Source organism: Erithacus rubecula (genome assembly GCF_903797595.1).
Source record: "Erithacus rubecula genome assembly, contig: SUPER_Z_unloc_5, whole genome shotgun sequence".
Lineage (NCBI taxonomy): Eukaryota > Metazoa > Chordata > Aves > Passeriformes > Muscicapidae > Erithacus > Erithacus rubecula.
Genome location: NW_027635819.1, coordinates 916,384 through 934,532, shown reverse-complemented (window position 1 = coordinate 934,532; position 18,149 = coordinate 916,384). Strand labels below are relative to the sequence as shown.

The following is an 18,149-nucleotide window of genomic DNA, read 5'->3' as shown; positions in this document are numbered from 1 at the left end:
CTAATACAACCTCTAGCAAGTGATATGGGAAGTGACTCCAGAAATACATTTTTCAACTCATTGATTTCAGCTGAACTAAAAGTGCCATATTTTCTTAGAAAATTGTAAAGGGTGTTTATCCATTACTGTCACACTTTAATGGTCTACTCTGTGCTTCAGGAGAAAAACCCACAACACAACACAAGGGAAAGTCTGATGTTTACATCAGCAGAAATGTCTTTTTTATTGGAAAGGTGCAATTATTATTATGTAAGACAAATCATAAAATCCCTGATTTTTCTACCTTATCAGTTTCATAAAATCATGTTCCCTAAGGATGTCATTGATTAGTTGCACATGTCTTTCAGTGACATCTGAAATACTTAATTGTCGGTTATCTTTTCTCCTTCAGTAAGTAAAATATAGTCTCAAAATTGCGAGGGGACTTGTTCTGCCTTAACCTTAGCTAGATGCCATCATGCAGTGGAAAACAGTGCTAAAATATCACAGGATAATGCTCTCCAACAAGGGAGACATATAAACAGCATAATGATTTCCCATGAGTTTCCTTTTTAGAAAATTGTCACAAAAGCCAGGCTAAATGCTGACATATCTTCACAGAGGACACTGTGAAATCGAACACTGGCATTCTAGTTAGGCCCAAACCTACTCATCAGCCAATTATAACAGTAACTGAACAGCTTGCTGAAAACCTGAACAAGACCACTTCACTAACCTTCAGCGATCATGCCACAAAAAAGCGTAGTTATATTTTCTATTATTATTATTATTATTGTTGCTGTTTTTAATGAAGAAATATTTAAAAATCAATTTCTTACAGTCATCTATCACACTTTCTTGAGGTTGCTGGACAAGCTGTTGGAAAGGGAGAAAAGAGAGAGTGGAAGCTGAGTTACAGGGTTTTTACAGACTTTTCCATTCATTCGGGTTTAGTCTGAAAGGCTCTGCTGTTAGGGTGAAAAAGTTCATGACAGTTTTTCCTCTCTTCACAGGGAAAGATGCTTCACAATACCTAATTCACTGGTGCAGCTAAAATGGGGGAAAAGAAAATCAATACATTCCAGCTACAGTAAGTAGGCTGGAGTGTCAGTCTCCACTGGGACCAAAATCCACATCTTTTGGAACATTTTAGAGTCTATATTCTTCTATTAACCTGCTTTTCCTGAACTGCTTTACACAGTCCAATGAAATGATAAAAAGGTTATCAAAAGAACACATTAGCTAAAAACCAAGTAGACAAAGGAACCAGACTTGTAATATTAAGCCTCTCTTTTTTAAAGTTATAGCAGATACAATCATGTTTTATAATACCCATTGTGAAGAACTATGAAGAAACTCACTCCTTGTTCTGTGAGGCTTGTGGCAGGTTATTAACTGAGACTAATTATAAAAAGTATTTCCACTTTTCATTACTACCAGAAGTATTCACATATGTAAGAATAGGAGGTTATCAAACGTACTTAAAAACCTGTATAAAGTTTCATGAAGTGTGCAAACACATGCACAACACCACAGAAGTGATGTGCCATATGAAGCACCAGCCAATTAACACTCCCACACAATGTATCAAAGGGAAGTCAGCAGTAAGGGTGATATCCATGCAGAGGAGCTTGAAAGGAAACAAACATTTACTATAGATACTATAAGACAAAATATATTCAATGAAGATTCAGAAGTTCCAACTGAACTATCTGAAAGACAATGTAAAGTCATAAGAGTTTAATAAAAAGGACAGAGGGGAATTGCATCTCTGAATCTCAGGATTGGAGGATACTTCCTGTGAGCTTAAAACTCCTCTGGCATCTCATGAGTGACAAATCCGTCTATCATAGTAATCTCAAGCTATGCAAAGGATAAATGAGATGAAAGGGAAGCCCAATAAGTTAAATGACTACTGGATAATCAGTGAAAATTTGTATGCAGAAATTCATGACAGTGTCTATAACTTACACTGCAAGGCAGTTTACAGTTTTGATTGAAAATGCGAACACATAGGTCTCGAGATCACTTTAGTTAGAAAGCTAGTTGAAAACTGTTACAGTTCCAACTAATATTTAACTAACTGCAGACTTGTGGCTAAGTCTACAAATATAACCCATTATATAGTCTGTAAAAGCCTACAAATATAACACATTTGATGTGAAAAATAAAATATTCCTTTTTTTTTTTTCCAGAAAACTGGGAACATAATTTAGTGGGAGCAAACAGTGAACTTCTCTTCAGTAGAAGAGGAGACTAGTCCTTGAAAGACTAGAAACAAAGTGCAAGAACAGTTCCTTTGAAAAATACAAATGAAAGGAAGCAGTCAATACAATTTCCTGAGACACTGCTCAAAGGATTGGAGGTTAAGACAAAGCTGGATGAGAAACGAAGAAATCAACAGAGCAAAAGGAAAAGAAACTGGCAGAAAGGAAAAGAAGGGCATGCCAAGTTAATAATAACATAAAAACTTAACAGGAACAAGAAAGGTATTTAAAAATAAGTAACAGGAAAAAGCAATACAAAGAATGAATACATACACTAGGGACAGACACAAAATTAGACACCGAATTCAAAATGTGTAAATTTAAGTATTTTTCAGAAGTAATTGAGACAATGTGAATAGTGGTGCAGAAATACTTTATATATATATATATATATATACACACATATAAAAGTAAATCCAGAAAATACACATTTTAGGAAGATGAAGAATTTTTAGGAAGATACAGAAATTAGGTAGTTAGGTTTGGAAAAGTCTTCTCAAGAGTACAGGGCAAGAGGGCTTGTAAAAAAGCAACCATATTTACAATTACAATACACAATAGAACTCAGGAACACTGAACATTCAGGAGAAGCAAGGAGCCTTGTTGACCCTGCCCTCTGCCAGTCCCTCTCCCAAGGCAAGCTCCAGTGGGTACTGCCATGGAGCACCAGGTTGCTCACCTGAGACACGCAGCATCTGAGTCCTCTTACAACCCCTCAGACCAACACAGCCACTGGTAAATGCCAGAATTTCCTCATAAAACACTCTAGGTACAAACCAGCCACAAGAACAGCACACAACCCAATGTCAACATAAACACATGTATTTTCCCTGTTCAAGAAGTTTCTGCTGTCCACTACCAGAGCTTTGTAAGACACCAGTTACCTAGAAATTGCATTTTGAGAAACATCAAAGAAAGAGACCACCAAGACAAATAGAAAAGAATGAAAGAGTAGAAGAAATCTAAGAAATGTAGTTGCAAACTATAACACCAGGCAAATTTCAAAATTGATAGTTTTTTGTTTTCTGTCAGTCAGGTACTACCCTCCTTCTATGCTGATGCTTGTGCATCAGGGAGAAGGTTGCATAGGGAAAAGAAGCAAAACCCTGCAAAAGATCTGACCAGGTAATTAAATATTGTCATAAATACCTAATCTACTCTATGGTGGCAATGTCAGTTCTAGATTTTCCAAATTTGCAAGTCCTAACCTTCTTCCTCTAAATACCAGGGTTTAGTATATGTTCCTGTCTACTTAATGTGTGACAACCCTTTCTTAGAATTGTAGAATTATTTAGGTGGGAAAAGGTCTTTAAGATCAACTCTTAACCAAGCACTGCTGAATCCATCACTAAATCAAGTCCCTAAATGTCACATCTACATGTCTTTTAAATTCCTCCAGGGATGGTGACTCAACTACTTCCCTGGACAGCTTGTTCCAATGCTTGACAACCTGTTCCTTGAAGGAATTTTCCCTCATATCTGATCTAAACCTCCCCAAGCCCAACTAGAGGCTATTTCCTCTTATCTTGCCACTTCTTATCTGAGAGAGGAGACCAACACCCAGTCTGTCACAAACTCATTTCATGTAGTTTTATAGAGTGATTGGGTCCTCCCTAAGGAAAATTTTCTCCAGGCTAAACACCTCAGCTCCTCTCCACAGAACTTCTGCTCCAGACATTTCACAGCTCCACTGCCCTTCTCTGGATGTGCTTCAGTGCTTCAACACCTTTCTTGAATTGAGGGGCCCAGATCTGAATCCAGGATTCAAGGTGTGATGTTACCAGTGCTCAGTACAGATAGACAATCCCTGCTCTGGTCTGGCACACTACTGTGGACTCAGGCCAGGATGCCATTGGCCTTCTTGGCCACATGGGCACAACTGACTCACACTCAGCCTCTGTTGACCAGCACCCATCTTTCTTGAAGTGAGGGACCAAAACTGGACCCAGAATTTGAGATGGCCTCACCAGCATCCAATACAGGGTGACAGTCTCTTTCTTGGCCAGGTTGGCCACATCATTTTTGACAGAGGCTAGGAAATCATTGGCCTTTCTGGCCACATGGGCACAATTGGCTCAGCCTCTATTGACCAGCACCCCCAGGTCCTTTTCTGCTGGGCCACTTTCCAGCCACTCTGCCCCCAGCCTGTGGCACTGCCTGGGGCTGTTATGACCCGAGGGCAGGACACAGCTCTTTGCCTTATTGCACCTCATCCAGCTGGCCTCAGCCCATCAATCCAGCCTGCCCACATGCCTCTGCAGAGCCCTCCTACCTTCCAGAAGGTCAACACTGCCACCCAGCTTAGTGTCACCTGCAAACTGACACTTGATCCCCACATCCAGATCATGGATAAAGATTTTAAACAGGGATAAAGATTTTAAACAGGGCTGTCCTCAACATTGAGCCCTGAAAAGCACTGGCCACGAACTGGATATAAGTCCATCTCTCTGGGCCTGGCCAGAGTTTGCTGGCTGTCCAGTGAAGAGTGTCTGTCCAAGACATGAGCAGCCGCTGTGAAGCCATCAGCATTCATCACTGTCAGATTTAAACTCAGAATACTCTGCATATATTTCCTTTTTAAATTTTTTTTTTTTTTTGTATCCTCATCAAAGCATTTCTGTAGTTGAGGTGATAAAACACATAGAAAGGTATTTGCTTGTTACAGTAACATGTCAGCAGGAGCACAATATTCCTTCAAAGAAAACTCAATTTATTAATTTTCTGGATTAATACTGATGTATAACATATTGTTTATAGCTGCTTTTGAACTGGCAAACTAAAAAAAATACAGTGATAATGATGATGGTAACAATAATGGTAGTAGTAGTAGTAGTAATAATAATGGCAATAAGAGTACCATGAGAAAACTGGGTATTAATAAAGTGATATGCCTGTACCAGGAAGTTAATAACTACAAAAAAGAGTAGAGTTATTTGGAACAAAGATAAACACAAGTGAACGGAAATACATCACCAAACTGCTGTGATTGAAACAGAGACTTTGGTTAGATGTTTACTGACTAGATACTACAACAGAAGAAAGAAACAGTTTCAAAACTTACTGCAACCCCTGAAAGCACAGAGCCTGCTTTAATTTCCAGAAAGGTTTCAACTGCTCACCCCACTGCCCCCACCAAAAGCCTTCAGGAAACTCAGCAATGATAAGTAAGTTATTACAAGATCCTTGCAGAGATAAGTATATACAAGACAGGTAAGGAGAACACAGCTCTGAGTGATGAATATTGGAAAAAATGTAACAAAACAATGATGGACTTCAGAATGACCATTAGTGACTGGGGGAGTGAGTTGCTGATGGCCATAATAGCATTTTCACTTCTTTTTAGCTTCGTAAGGAATCTCCCACAGCTCTAACTCATTTTGCTGACTTTGTTGAGAACAAGGAAAGAGACAGATGTTTGATAAGGTCTGAGGAACTTACCTATGAAAACAAGTCCTGCTTTCCACAAGAATGATAATTTCCTGCACATCTCATATCAAAAATTTAAGAGTCATCTGAGCATGGTTTCCTCATCTGCATGGTTTCTACATGATACTGTAAGAAAAATGCTATTCAACTCTACAATAACTTCTTATTTTGTCTCTCTGACATTTTCTTGTCAGATGTTTTGGGTCAGAGTAAACTCTTGAGAAATGATTCTACATTCCCTTTGAAACTAATTAGACTAAGCAGCAGGTAGCCACTCTGAAGTCCAAACAAGAGAATGTAGAAAGCCTAGGGAATTCACTGCACCTGGGGTTAATGAACTCAATTGTGTCATTTTTGCAGAGGTAAAGCAGGGGTAACACAGCTGAAGAAATATGTTTAGATTTGTATGGTGGTGGTTTTTGGGTTTTGTTTGTTAGTTTTGAGTGTTGGTAGACCTTTCAGCACAAAACAATGTTGAATAAATGCTGAATGTTGAGTAACTACTCTAGGCTATTCTGTAGTGCTGGAAGGGTAGCTACAAGGAAATTGGCTTTATTTTAAAAACTCTAAAGCTTACTTAAATTTGATCAACTTACCAAGAAAATACATGTTGTATGCAAGGTATTTACTTACCTTTATCAGCAAAAGAAAGGTTAAAATCTGTGTGTGGGACTTTTTTGGTTGGAGTTTAGTTAATATACTTAATATAGTTAATATACTAACAATTTACTTTGATATCTTAATTCTGTACTTGAGGAGGCAGTTGCTACACAATATCACAGAAATGCAAAGTATATCTTGACCACTGACAAACTCAGAAATGCAGAAAATGAAGAAAACTGCAGTCAGTCCTAACAGTACAGATAGACACCATAGGTACAGAACAATATGGATATATTTGTTTACATTTGTGAAAGCAAAGGGCTTTCTCCTAGCAAGAGAAAACCCTGCTTTAAAACACACACACATATCCATGTTCTTTATATTAACTTCAGTTTGTAAACATTCCTATGTTTCAAACATTTCCTTAGCCCCACAAGAGACCAAGACCAAATCAACTCAGAACAATGCAACAAATGCTGTGCTGACAGCATTAGCCATTGATTAAAAAAATCACAAAGGCTTGCTTTGAAAATAAGAAATATTTCATAAGAAATGCCTTGTATTGGAACCAAAGGTTAAAGTCAAAGATTCAGACAACGTCTCTTGCCTGTTTATGCTATAGAAGTATCATAACAAATGGGCAAGATGCAGTGACACTGAACCATATTGATATCAAAAAAGCATAGACAGCATTTCTTAAATTAAAGAACCAAACGAAATCAATGTCAGAGAAGAGAAACTTGAATAGATGAAGTAGAAAAATTTCAAACAGATACTGATAAGCATGTCAAAATTAAATTCTTGATAAATAACTAGCTACAAACTATGCTGTGAAAATGTTTTGCCAGGGGTCATAACTCAGTCATTATTTTCATTAAAAAGAAATACAGTATAAAAGAAATGGAGGACAGTAGAGCTGTCATAATGTAGTAAATGATTTAATTTTCCTAAATAATAAAAGAACAGGAAGATGCTCAAGGCTGTCCAAAAGCAACAGTAAGCATTTCCTGCAGTAAGTCACTGCAGAACAGTCAGGTGGCCAAGAAAGGTTTTAAAATGTGTTGTCAAAGCACTTAACTGGTCCAGTTTTGTCACCAAGAGTCTGAATTTAACTCTCATGCTACAACACTTGTGGATCTTGACAGATGGGTTATTTCTGTGTGAAAGTAGATTGATCGAGGACTGTAACCTGCTCCTCAGTACCACCCACTAAACTACTCTTTCAGGAATAAGATTACAATTAACTGTTTTGTCTTAGAACAAACATGCCTATACTATATTTGCTCACACCCTCTTCTATCACGTATCTATGTTTTGTTAATATCTGTCAAAAAATTAGAGATCTTGTTCATGCTAAAATTCTGCATTAAATATATTTTTCTACATACATTTTCAGAGAAAGCTGACTTTGTCATGTCTGCATGTCCTCCATTACAGGAGAGATCCAGCAGCAAATTATTAAACTCTGTATTCTTCAGTGAAATTAACTTTCAGCAGAATCAACATATTACAGTATGATTTTTGTCTTTCTAATGAATCAGCGTTCTTTATACAATTAGGACAAAACAAACAAGTATAAATAAAAAACATAAAACTTGTGGTGTGGAGCTTGTGATGCAAAATTCTGGCTATGTTTAAAATCCTCAGTACTTCCTTGCTCATGGATTCAATCTACATCAGGAGTTAATGTTATCAGAAGTGCCAGAACTGGATAAAGTAATTCCAGTTCCTCTGCAAACACAGAAATCCTGCTTTTTGTTTGCACAGGGCTTCAACGCTTTTCTTGTAAAGAAACCAGAACCCCACAACAATCCTCAAAACCCCCCATCCTCCCTTTTTTCACTCCTGCCACCCTGGCAAAAAACCTCACCTCTCTTTCAGAGAAATGAGCATGCCTTGTTACATGCTGCTCTGTAACTATAGGAGCAAATCAATAGCAGCTGAATGCCATCTGCTTCGGGCAGCAGAACAGCACCAAAAGTGTGAGCAATGCATCTTCCCTTATTGAAAGGTTATTTTATGCAAGTAAACAATTCATCGTCTTCTTGCACGCTTGATGCTCATTTACCACTTTTGATCAATAAAATATGCAAAACAACAAAAAAATTGAATCCTAAGAGTAGTTCTGATGCCAGTGTGATAGGTAATCAATACCAGGTCTCTGTTCAGTAAGGCAGCCAGTAGGGTAACTCCTTTATTGTATGAACCCAGGAGAAAGTGTGGAAATGTATCTCGTTACTTATAAAATGCAATAAGAGAGTAAGAAACACAACTTCTATCCTGGAAATTTAAAAATTGAAAAAGGAAAGAAGAGCCACTATTTTAATTGTGCATTCCTCGTAACTATGCAAAGGTTAGTAATGTCAACTTGCTTGATCATTTCTAGCAAAGAATCTGCTGTTGTGGTGTTGATAGAACTTCACTATCATTAACACAGATACTTGGTTAAATCGTAGTCATACAAGACATACTTTGGACAACAATCCCTATTCCTTCTGAAGCTGCTCTACCTTATTAAGTCCCAGTTTTCATGTATTTATGGTTCAGGTGAACTCAGTTTTTCTGTTAAAAACAAACTGCTATGGGAATTTCTTCTGCACAGTGTTTCTTTTAGTCAGACCACAAACTGCCTTATTACATTAAGCCTCCTGACAATTGATTCAAGTAGAATACTTCTCTCCCAACAAAGAAAACAACATCATTTTTACAGATAGTGCAGAACAAAACCTCCAATTCAAACAGTTTCCTAGAATACACATAAAATGCTTGAAATAACAGTTGCTACCCAAAAATTCTTTTTAGTGTACCAGAGATCCTAATATTTAAAAAAATATTAAAATTACTACTCTTTAATTTGAACAGCAATTTTGCAGATTGTATCACAAAGTCACAAGTTAAGCTGCACAATCTATATTCTGATATGCACTTAACACCAAATTGTCTTAAATCTTCTTTCCTGCATGTGTCTAGAAACACAACTATCTGGGTATGTGACCTTTACATACATTTGGTTATAAAGCTTGATATTCTTCTGTAGAAGATTATGTTATGCAGGGCTTCCATTTAAGAGAACTAATCAGTACAAAATTTTTTTAAAAACCCAAATCCCTAAAACTTTGATTTTTTAGATATTTGCAATGCAAAGATATTTTCCAATGCACAGGTCACAGGCTCTGAGAAAAGTTCGATTAAAGTGAAACCAAGAAATACCGAATAAAACACAATTTTATCAAACAATTACAGCCAAACTTATAGTCAAGCAGCAGCACTTCTACACAGGAAAGAAAAAGGAAAACATCTCTTCATAACAGTTCAGTTCTCATTATAATTGAAAAAGGAGCCAACAGAAGAACATATCTATAAATCAACATATATAGAATTTTTAAGGTCATTACTGGTAATTAAAAAAGAACATAGTCAAACATGTTGAAAAAGTCCTTCTGAACAATCAGCAAAACTTACTGAATGTAAGATAGATATGGGTTTAAGATTTATTTAAATCTGTGAATTAGAGGCAGGTTTGTTAGCAACAGTTAAAATTTTTTCTCTGTAAGACCCTAAGCATTTGTAGTGGTAAGAAGCAATTGCCCCTTCTGTATAATGCAGCTTGGATCATGTTCGTCCTGCATTCCTTCTTCAAAAATGCTTATGAGTTTATATGAACTTCAATATATGGCTTGCACACATTTATAGAAGCCAAAACAACTTTGATCAAATTAATAATACAGAACATAGTAGGGAAAGTGCAGTAGCTTGGAGTCAATGACCCAACTAGCAGCAAGGGTATAATTTAAAGTCAGAAATTTCCAGTGCATGCACCGTTAGCCACAGTGAACCTGTTACTGCTCTAAAGGGAATTGTTTGCCTCTTATTAGATTTTCTACAGCACAGCCATAAGTGATAAATGTACTGCTGTACTCACTGTCAAGTTAATCAATGCTGCCAAAGTTTTGTTGACCTAACAGTAATCCATAAAGTGAGCGGCATTTTCTCTATCCCTATGACATCTCGGTCCTCAGTGGGGATACAAATCTTACAACAGCTTCTCAAAAAAAAAAAAAAACCCCAAAAAATGAAAAAACAAAACAAAGCAAAGCAGGGAGAAAAAAGATATTTTCAAAATTCTGTCTTTAAATTAGCAGACTGTGAGAATGCCTTGCTTCTCTGACAAATTGGTTAAAAATGATAGCCATACAATGGAGTCAGTTTGATGGCTAAAATACTAGCAAATGGATGACTTCATGGAGGATGGAGCCTTGCCTACTAAAAAGAAGGTAAAAAACAGCTTCATGAGTCTTTCAAGGGAACAGTTGTGAACACGATTTACATGTAACTATAGATTAGTGCACTGGTTGGAGCAGAACACATTGTGGCAATTCTGAAGACACTAATGTGAAAACAATAATAAAAAATCACCACCAATAAAACTTGTCTATTGCTGTGTCTAGCTGTAATTCACAGTCCATGAGAGGCATCACCACTACAAAGAAGAAAAAGTCAGGAAACAATCCCTGGTAGAACAAGCTGCACTATAAACAAACTGCTGCTATGCTCTCACAAGCAATTATAGACATATGAAATATGAATTGCCATTGATTTTTCTTCTAGAGGTCACTCTGCTCCATGTTTTACGCAGTCTAGGCATTTATTTGGGTGGCAAACTGACAAGTTTTTACAGAATTAACAGAGCAATGTAATCCTTGCTCAATCACAGGTACTTCATTATGGTTCTATTCCTTGACACTTGTCCCTCCCAAAACTCACCAGTGAGGGAGTCCTTAATAAAGGTAAGGAACAATGCAATTACTTGTGAAGAGAGACCATCCTAACTTGTTCAGTGAATGCTTATTTAACTTTTCTGTGTTGATGGCACACAAGCAGCATCAGCTGGAAGGCTGCATTTCTCACACCACAGCAATTCTGTGGGCAATGTTATGATTTGGCAAAAACCTCTCCACATTCTTGTTACTGAAAGAGGGATGACTTCTCCAAAACAGAGGAAAAATATTGCAATTTAGTTTGCTAACAGAAGCAGAAGAGCTATCTGTATTTCTGTTAAAAATTAGCATAACATTAGATTGCTGCAAGAATACCAAGATGTTCCCTATAAATCCTTTATTTTTGATGTTATATTCTCACTTAGCAATTACTTGATGTTCCTCACTCAGCAAACAGAGAACTACTTAATTATGGTCAGTAAACTCAACAAATTAGGTTGAAATTGAGATCACAGATTAATGAATCATATCCTCTGCCATTTTAGATACCAATCTTCCTTATTTCTGTTACTCACTTTGGCACAAATACTTGGTCTCCATGTTTCCCACACAAGAAGAATTCATAAAAAACGGTGTATTGCACCACATCTTCCCAGTGCTTAGTCTTTCTCTGAAGGCTCTTGTTTACCTTACAAGAAAGCTTTAGCATCTGAAGCTAGGTAAAATTGTTATTTAAGTCACATACATAAGTTATTTAAGTTATTTATTTGGTGCTCCAATGAAAAGGCAGAACAGTACTATATATAGTGGTACAGAGAGCTAAATTAGATTCTAGAGTCCATGATGAGCAAATAAAGGTGAATATGCCACCAGATGTGGATGTAGTGTAACGGTTCAGAAAGGATTTATAGTAGAACTGACATCTACAAAAACCTTAGCATTGTCTGCTGACTGGCCACAGAGATGACCTTCACTACATGATCATCAGAAGACAATACTATAATTGATATCTAGATTGAATAAGACTGAATAAAGTCAAAGGGTCAAAATTAAATTTCAGAGGAAAAAACCAAAACATAAAAAGGTTGGATGATGGAGAGCTGAAAGAATCTGAAGTTGAAAGAATCTTCTATAGATATAAAGAAGATAATATGGTGGTTCTAACTAGTAAATATGCTGCAGGAAAAATAACTTACATGTCTCCATACAGACAGCAACAAACCCATCAGTCTTGTCTGATGATAGACCTCTCTGACTGCCTTGGTGAACATCACTGCTTCATAAAACTTGGCAAAAATAATTGACAAACTAGAGAAATTTGGATTCTTTTGGGGATTTTTTTGCCACTTAAAATTTGGGTTGAGATATCAAGCCTGGCTGCTGGACTTCTTCACTGAAATATTGTCTGTACTTTTAATTTAATAATCCAGTTCCTGAGTATCTGTACTGAACCACAGTTATCAAGAGCCTTCTACAGCATTAGAGAGCAAATTCATCATAAAACCCACTAATCTTTTTTTCCAATACTACATAAAGACCCTAATATTTTGTGGTAACTTCCTCTTGCAGTACATATTCTTGTGATTCCAGCACTTAAAGCTGGATAACTAATTCAGGTCACATAATTAAACTTGTCTGAATTTGATGAATTATAAAAAAAATCCCCCTGTAAAGCAGGTAAGCACTACTGTGCAGCATTTAAATATAATATCATTACAGAAACACAAATTGCTTCTTAATTGTGAAGTTACACAGCTGCTGCTGTTCAGAAGTATTAGCACATATCACTGCTTGACCTTGACTCAGTTCAAATACACAGTTTCAAATCAGAAAAATGTCTGATGGCATAATGTGGAGAAGGCTGCTTAAATGCTGCTGGTTGCAAGACTGTAGACTCTGAATTCTGTGCATGGTCTTTGTTCCTGCATACGCTCCTGTGGCTTTGTGAATGTTTTTTTAAAATTAGAGTTACATCAGGAACCTTTCCACCGAACTATGTGTGAGAGCTGGATCCCACACTGAAAGCACACTTGAATATCTGGAAGCCTTGACATCTGAAGAAACTTGGAGAGGTTTCACCTGTCTAACTTCCTCATGATTTTTTGGAGATAACCTGAGTATTTTTCAGAAGCCAATATTAAGGGCAAGCTTCTCATGGTTACACAGAATACAACTGTGATCTTATTCAGTAGTGACTTACCAGAAAGGATACAAAGAAAAATACTGTAAATTACCTGTATTCAAAGTCCTATGTCTGTTAAAGCATGTATCTAATCATCAGCTCATGAGCTGATACGACACCATACTATCATGGTTATAAATGATGAATTCTTCTAACGATGATATTCCAGAAATAAAAAAATATGAAGCTTAAAAAATGGAGGATGAACTCCCCCAGTCAGATACACATAACTGGAATGACATTTTCTCAGAAGGTTTTATTGGGAAAGTTATCACTGACCTTTTCATTTTCCTAGAATAGATGTACCCAGTGGGTTGCAACAGAATAAGAAATAAGATTTTTTATCCAACCATTTTAAAACTGTAATTCTGCAAAAGCAGACTCCAGCAACATTGCTGCTGTAAAGGCCAGAGATGCACCTCGCAAACTGGTCCTCTAAGAGAGCAGTTTTAAAAGTTGTGGCAGCTAGTATATTTGTGCTGTCAATTTACAGGAATGAGCCAACACACAGAGCAGCAATACAACTTATCTAGTCAAGGTAGTTCTGTAAAAACTGACAGAAATTAGTCTATTCCATGTGCCTTCTTCTTGATGGAGTACATTGTTCCAAAGCAGAATATGCACAACAATTCTCAATAAGGAACAAATTGTAAAACCTTTTTTTACCATATTAATGCTCAGAGCCTATGAGTTTATTTCTATATCTAAGGTGTAAGAGAGGCTTTCTTCTCATGATGATGTGTGCACTGTCAAAATGCTGACATGTAAGAATGTCCAGGTGCTTTTTCTGTGTTTTATCATTAAGAGAACTATCCAGAGAACCCACATGCAGAATGATGTTTACACCATGTGGACCAACACAATCTGGCATGCACAGGCAGCTGAAAGAAAGGTCTAGATATGTAGAAAAACAAACCTGTACTGAAGGGGAATAAAAAACACCATGTGTAGGCTAAGTCTCTACCAAACACAGGGCTTAGTGATTATTAATATAAGCAAAGCACACTTAGAGATTACTGTGTCTACAAACACAAGTGTTGAAGTATATGCAGGGCTTTCTTATGCTTTAGATGCAATTGGAATAATCTTGTGATGGTTCTGAGTTGTATGATCTGTGATTTTCTTTTATTTCTATATCACATATACATTTTCTTTTGTGCTAAGTGGCTACTCTCAATTCTATTTTGTTGCATCAGTGCTTCTTACTGCTTTACGTAAAATTTGCATTCATTGATAATGTTGGTTCAGTCTAACAGTTATACTGAGCTTTGAACTAATTGCTCTCAATTAATCTGTTCCACTCTTTGATAGCTTATTTATCAGATTGGGAAAGATAGATTTAATGGTGCTTGCTGGAAACAAGTTCTTTAATTGGAAATACCTGAGTGCTTAGCTCACTTCGTGCTCTAGCAATTAAGGACAATTTGGAAAAGCGTTTTTCCCCCCTACTTGATTAGATATCCAAAGAAGCAGACAAAACAAATGACAACACCACCTAGCAATATTGGTTCAAATAAAAGCCCAGCAGCCAAATTACTTACTATGAGAAATGTGAACCATCCCCATCAATTCCAATGTTGTGTTACATTCATTTTGCTGTATCTTTGCCTCCCAAGTAGGTAAATGGCAAAATTTCTTTCAAAATGCATAGCTCTATGCCTGCCTCTATACAATTATCCCTTTCCACAAATAAGCCAAATCAACAGAAGAAATTATTTTTCTTGATTAAGCTCCCACATTTCTCTTGGGATGAAACAAAACAAACAATTAATCTTTCCTTATTTGTTCTCAGAAGAACCTGCATCCCTTAAATGTACAATAACCAGGGTACCTGTGGCAGGCAGTCGGCAGCAATTAGGCTTGTGCTGAAAACGAATGGACTAGAGTCAGAATGCCTAATCTGCTGAGAGTTTCTACAGGAGGGCAAGGTTAGACCAGGAAAATTCCCTTGCTGTGGAAACACTGTTAAAAATTACCACCTGACTTCAGCATAATTAACAAGGTTTGGGAATTTATATGAACTGAGTAATTGAAAAGAATTAGCAAGAGATATATACATTAATCTTTGCCAGTTACAACATGCCTAATGAAATTAAAGGTTCTACTTCTGCTTCATGCTTTGTTTCTGCAAACTTCCTTCATCTACAGAAGAAAAAGTATATTAGATAAAGACAATTATAATTATGAGATATTAAAAAGAAGAGAATGTACCACAAGCCTCAACTTCTACATCAATACTTCTTGAAAATTTTCTTATATATAATTTACAGTATTTATCATAAGTAATTCTTGAAGTTTCCTATTTTAATGTCCATATTTCCAAAGTCTACAGGAAAAAAACCATATCAGAGTTATAAATTTAGGAATTATTCAATAATGTGTATTTGTTTGCAAATGTACCTTCACAGAAATCCAAGCCTGTCTCAGTCAAAAAATTCTGCAATGGTTTAGTGTAAAATGAACTTTTTTACATGTAACTAAATCTATATTATATTCCGACAACAGAGACAATAAGCAGGCAGAAAAAAAGGGAGACAATCAATAGTGATGTGGGTAGAGATAGTAGACAATGCTAGAGAAGATAACAAGCATTTGTTACTCTACTAAGCTACCCATGACCACAGGACCTTCTCCCCTTAGTTCACACTGAAATCCTTCAACATCTTTCAGAAAGGAGTCATGTAAGACTGCATAAATGCCAAGAAAAGGCAGCACACACAGACACACGGGAATTATATCTAATGCAGGGGCATTCAATTTACTGCAGAACCAAAGGAGAAGGCTCACTGACCAACCTGCCCCAACCTGAGGAAGATTATTCCTCTTCCTCTGCTCACCTCTCTTAGCTACTGTTCCTATGCTCCTTTCTTTCAACATCTAAAGCTGAATGTCAAGAATTACTGCTTATTTATTTCAGGATCTTTATGGTAACCCCCTATGATTAGTTCCACAGTTTGTTGAGTTTTGTTTAGTTTTGGTTTTTTTCAGAACGGTCTATGTTAAATGATACAAACAATGTTGGACAATGAAGTCATTACAGCACACTAGAATCAAGCTTTAATCCAGCTTCTTTATGTATAAGGATTTATTTAACATTGCTTACATATATAGCATGATCCTACACTACTTTTTCCTCCAGAACAAGTTCTTCATCCAAAACACATAATAAATGGCTTCGTTTTCCAGAATATATTATATATTTTGTTTTCTTCCTCTGGCTTACAAACACAGCCTGTGCCTAAGTGAAGATTCAAATCTGTAAAAAAAGAATTATTCGCTTTTTCATGAACATTTTTCCTCTGCTCTCATGTGCAATTTATAAATGTGTGAAGAATATTAATGGTGGTTCTTCACTCACACAAAAAGTGTATGAAGAAGAATGCTACCAGATTGCAAAAAGTCAATGCAATCTAGGTATGGACTACATTCTAACTTAGTGCTGTATACTACTGAACAACCTTAACAAAACACAGTGTGCTATACTATATAACAATTATAAAATACTCCTTCAGATAAGTTTATCCCTTTATTAACAATTCATTAACTTTACAGACTAATTTTGAAGCAAAAGCCCTTAAGATTTAACTTGCTTTGAAAGTCCAACTTAAAAAAGCAGTAATCATTTTTACATGTAAATATAAGAACTACATTATGTAAAACAGCACAGAATAGGAATTTAAAATGTGTTTAAAATGCTATGGATTGATTAAAAAAGATCAGGGAAACCTGAGTCTTTCAATCAAACTTCAGGTGGTGGGAATAAGACTGCAGGAATCACTGCACCCTCCTTCCTTCTTCACTATAATGGACAAGAATTTTTTAAATTTCCTCAACCTTCCCCAAAAAGCTCAAGCAAATCTATTAAGTATCTATTAAGGAAAAAGAAAATTTATTGCCTACACATCAAATGTGGAGCTGAATTCAGGACCAAATTTTCTTTCATCACAGCTAAATAAATTAAGTTTCTCATAGTTGTATGGATTTAGAAGGAATCAGGGCTGTTAGAACAGTCATCAGCAGACTACAGGTGTGTGCCAGCCTTCGAGTTTCATTATCCCTTGTTCTGCTTTCATAGTTTCATTGTGACTTAGACAGAGAACTTAATTCCTTTCTCTCTCCTCTTAAATATTTTCCAGTTATTCTGAGCATGTGCAGTCATGACAGAGACCATTTCTCACTTTATGGAAATACATGATTAGTATACTTTGATGTTCATCTAAGCTTGGGCAAAAGCATGTAATACAGTATCATTATGATAAACAGCATAATGAAAAGAGAACAAGCACTTAGACATGGTTTCTAAACCTGTCTAAACCTAGTAATGTAAATTCTGCACTTAACTGAGTAAAATATATTTTGATCACCTCTAACATGCAAGAGTAAAATGAGAGATTTCATACAGCACAATTCTATACAGCAAAAATAAAAAGATTATTGAAGGAAAAAAAAATTAATCATAAATTCCAACACAGCACAAGTTGAAAAGCAAAAATTTAACTCCTAAAACACAAGCCACGTAATTTTCTGAGTATGCTTGAAAAATGGTTCAAATAATTCTTCATAAATCTCTGCAGACAGACATTTTTAATAAATGGGTCTCCTTTAAATTATCTACAGAATTATTTTGCTTCCCTGTTTTCTTTGGCTTTCTGCTTCCTTTTAACAAATATGCAATCCTGCATGTGTCAGGCACACTTCTTTAAAATCCACAGCCATCTAAACCCAGCTATGTATCTTTACGACCAAAGAAACACGTATGCACAACAGAATCTTAAAAAAGCCAGTTGCTGCAATGATGGATTTAAGTTATTAACCGATCAAAAAAAGATGGATGGTGGTCTGCTTTTCTTAATCTACATCATCATCTAGATCTATTTAAGGATATGTGGTACACTAACAAACTTAGTTAAGGTTTCGATAAAATCAGTAGAATAATCTGCCCTGTTACATTGAGACTGTATCGATCAATAAAAT

General features: G+C 36.3%; 1 protein-coding gene and 1 long non-coding RNA gene across 4 annotated transcripts in view; one reads left to right on the top strand and one right to left on the bottom strand.

Annotated features, from left to right (window-relative positions):
• The window catches only part of SNX24 (sorting nexin 24), a 121,288-nt gene that overhangs the window by 46,574 nt on the left and 56,565 nt on the right, over positions 1-18,149 (bottom strand). The gene's annotated exons all lie outside the window — the stretch shown is intronic.
• On the top strand, positions 1,016-11,262 carry LOC306815029. Its single transcript, XR_013777301.1, has 3 exons — positions 1,016-1,069; positions 3,279-3,371; positions 10,990-11,262. It is a non-coding gene; the product is annotated as an uncharacterized lncRNA (long non-coding RNA).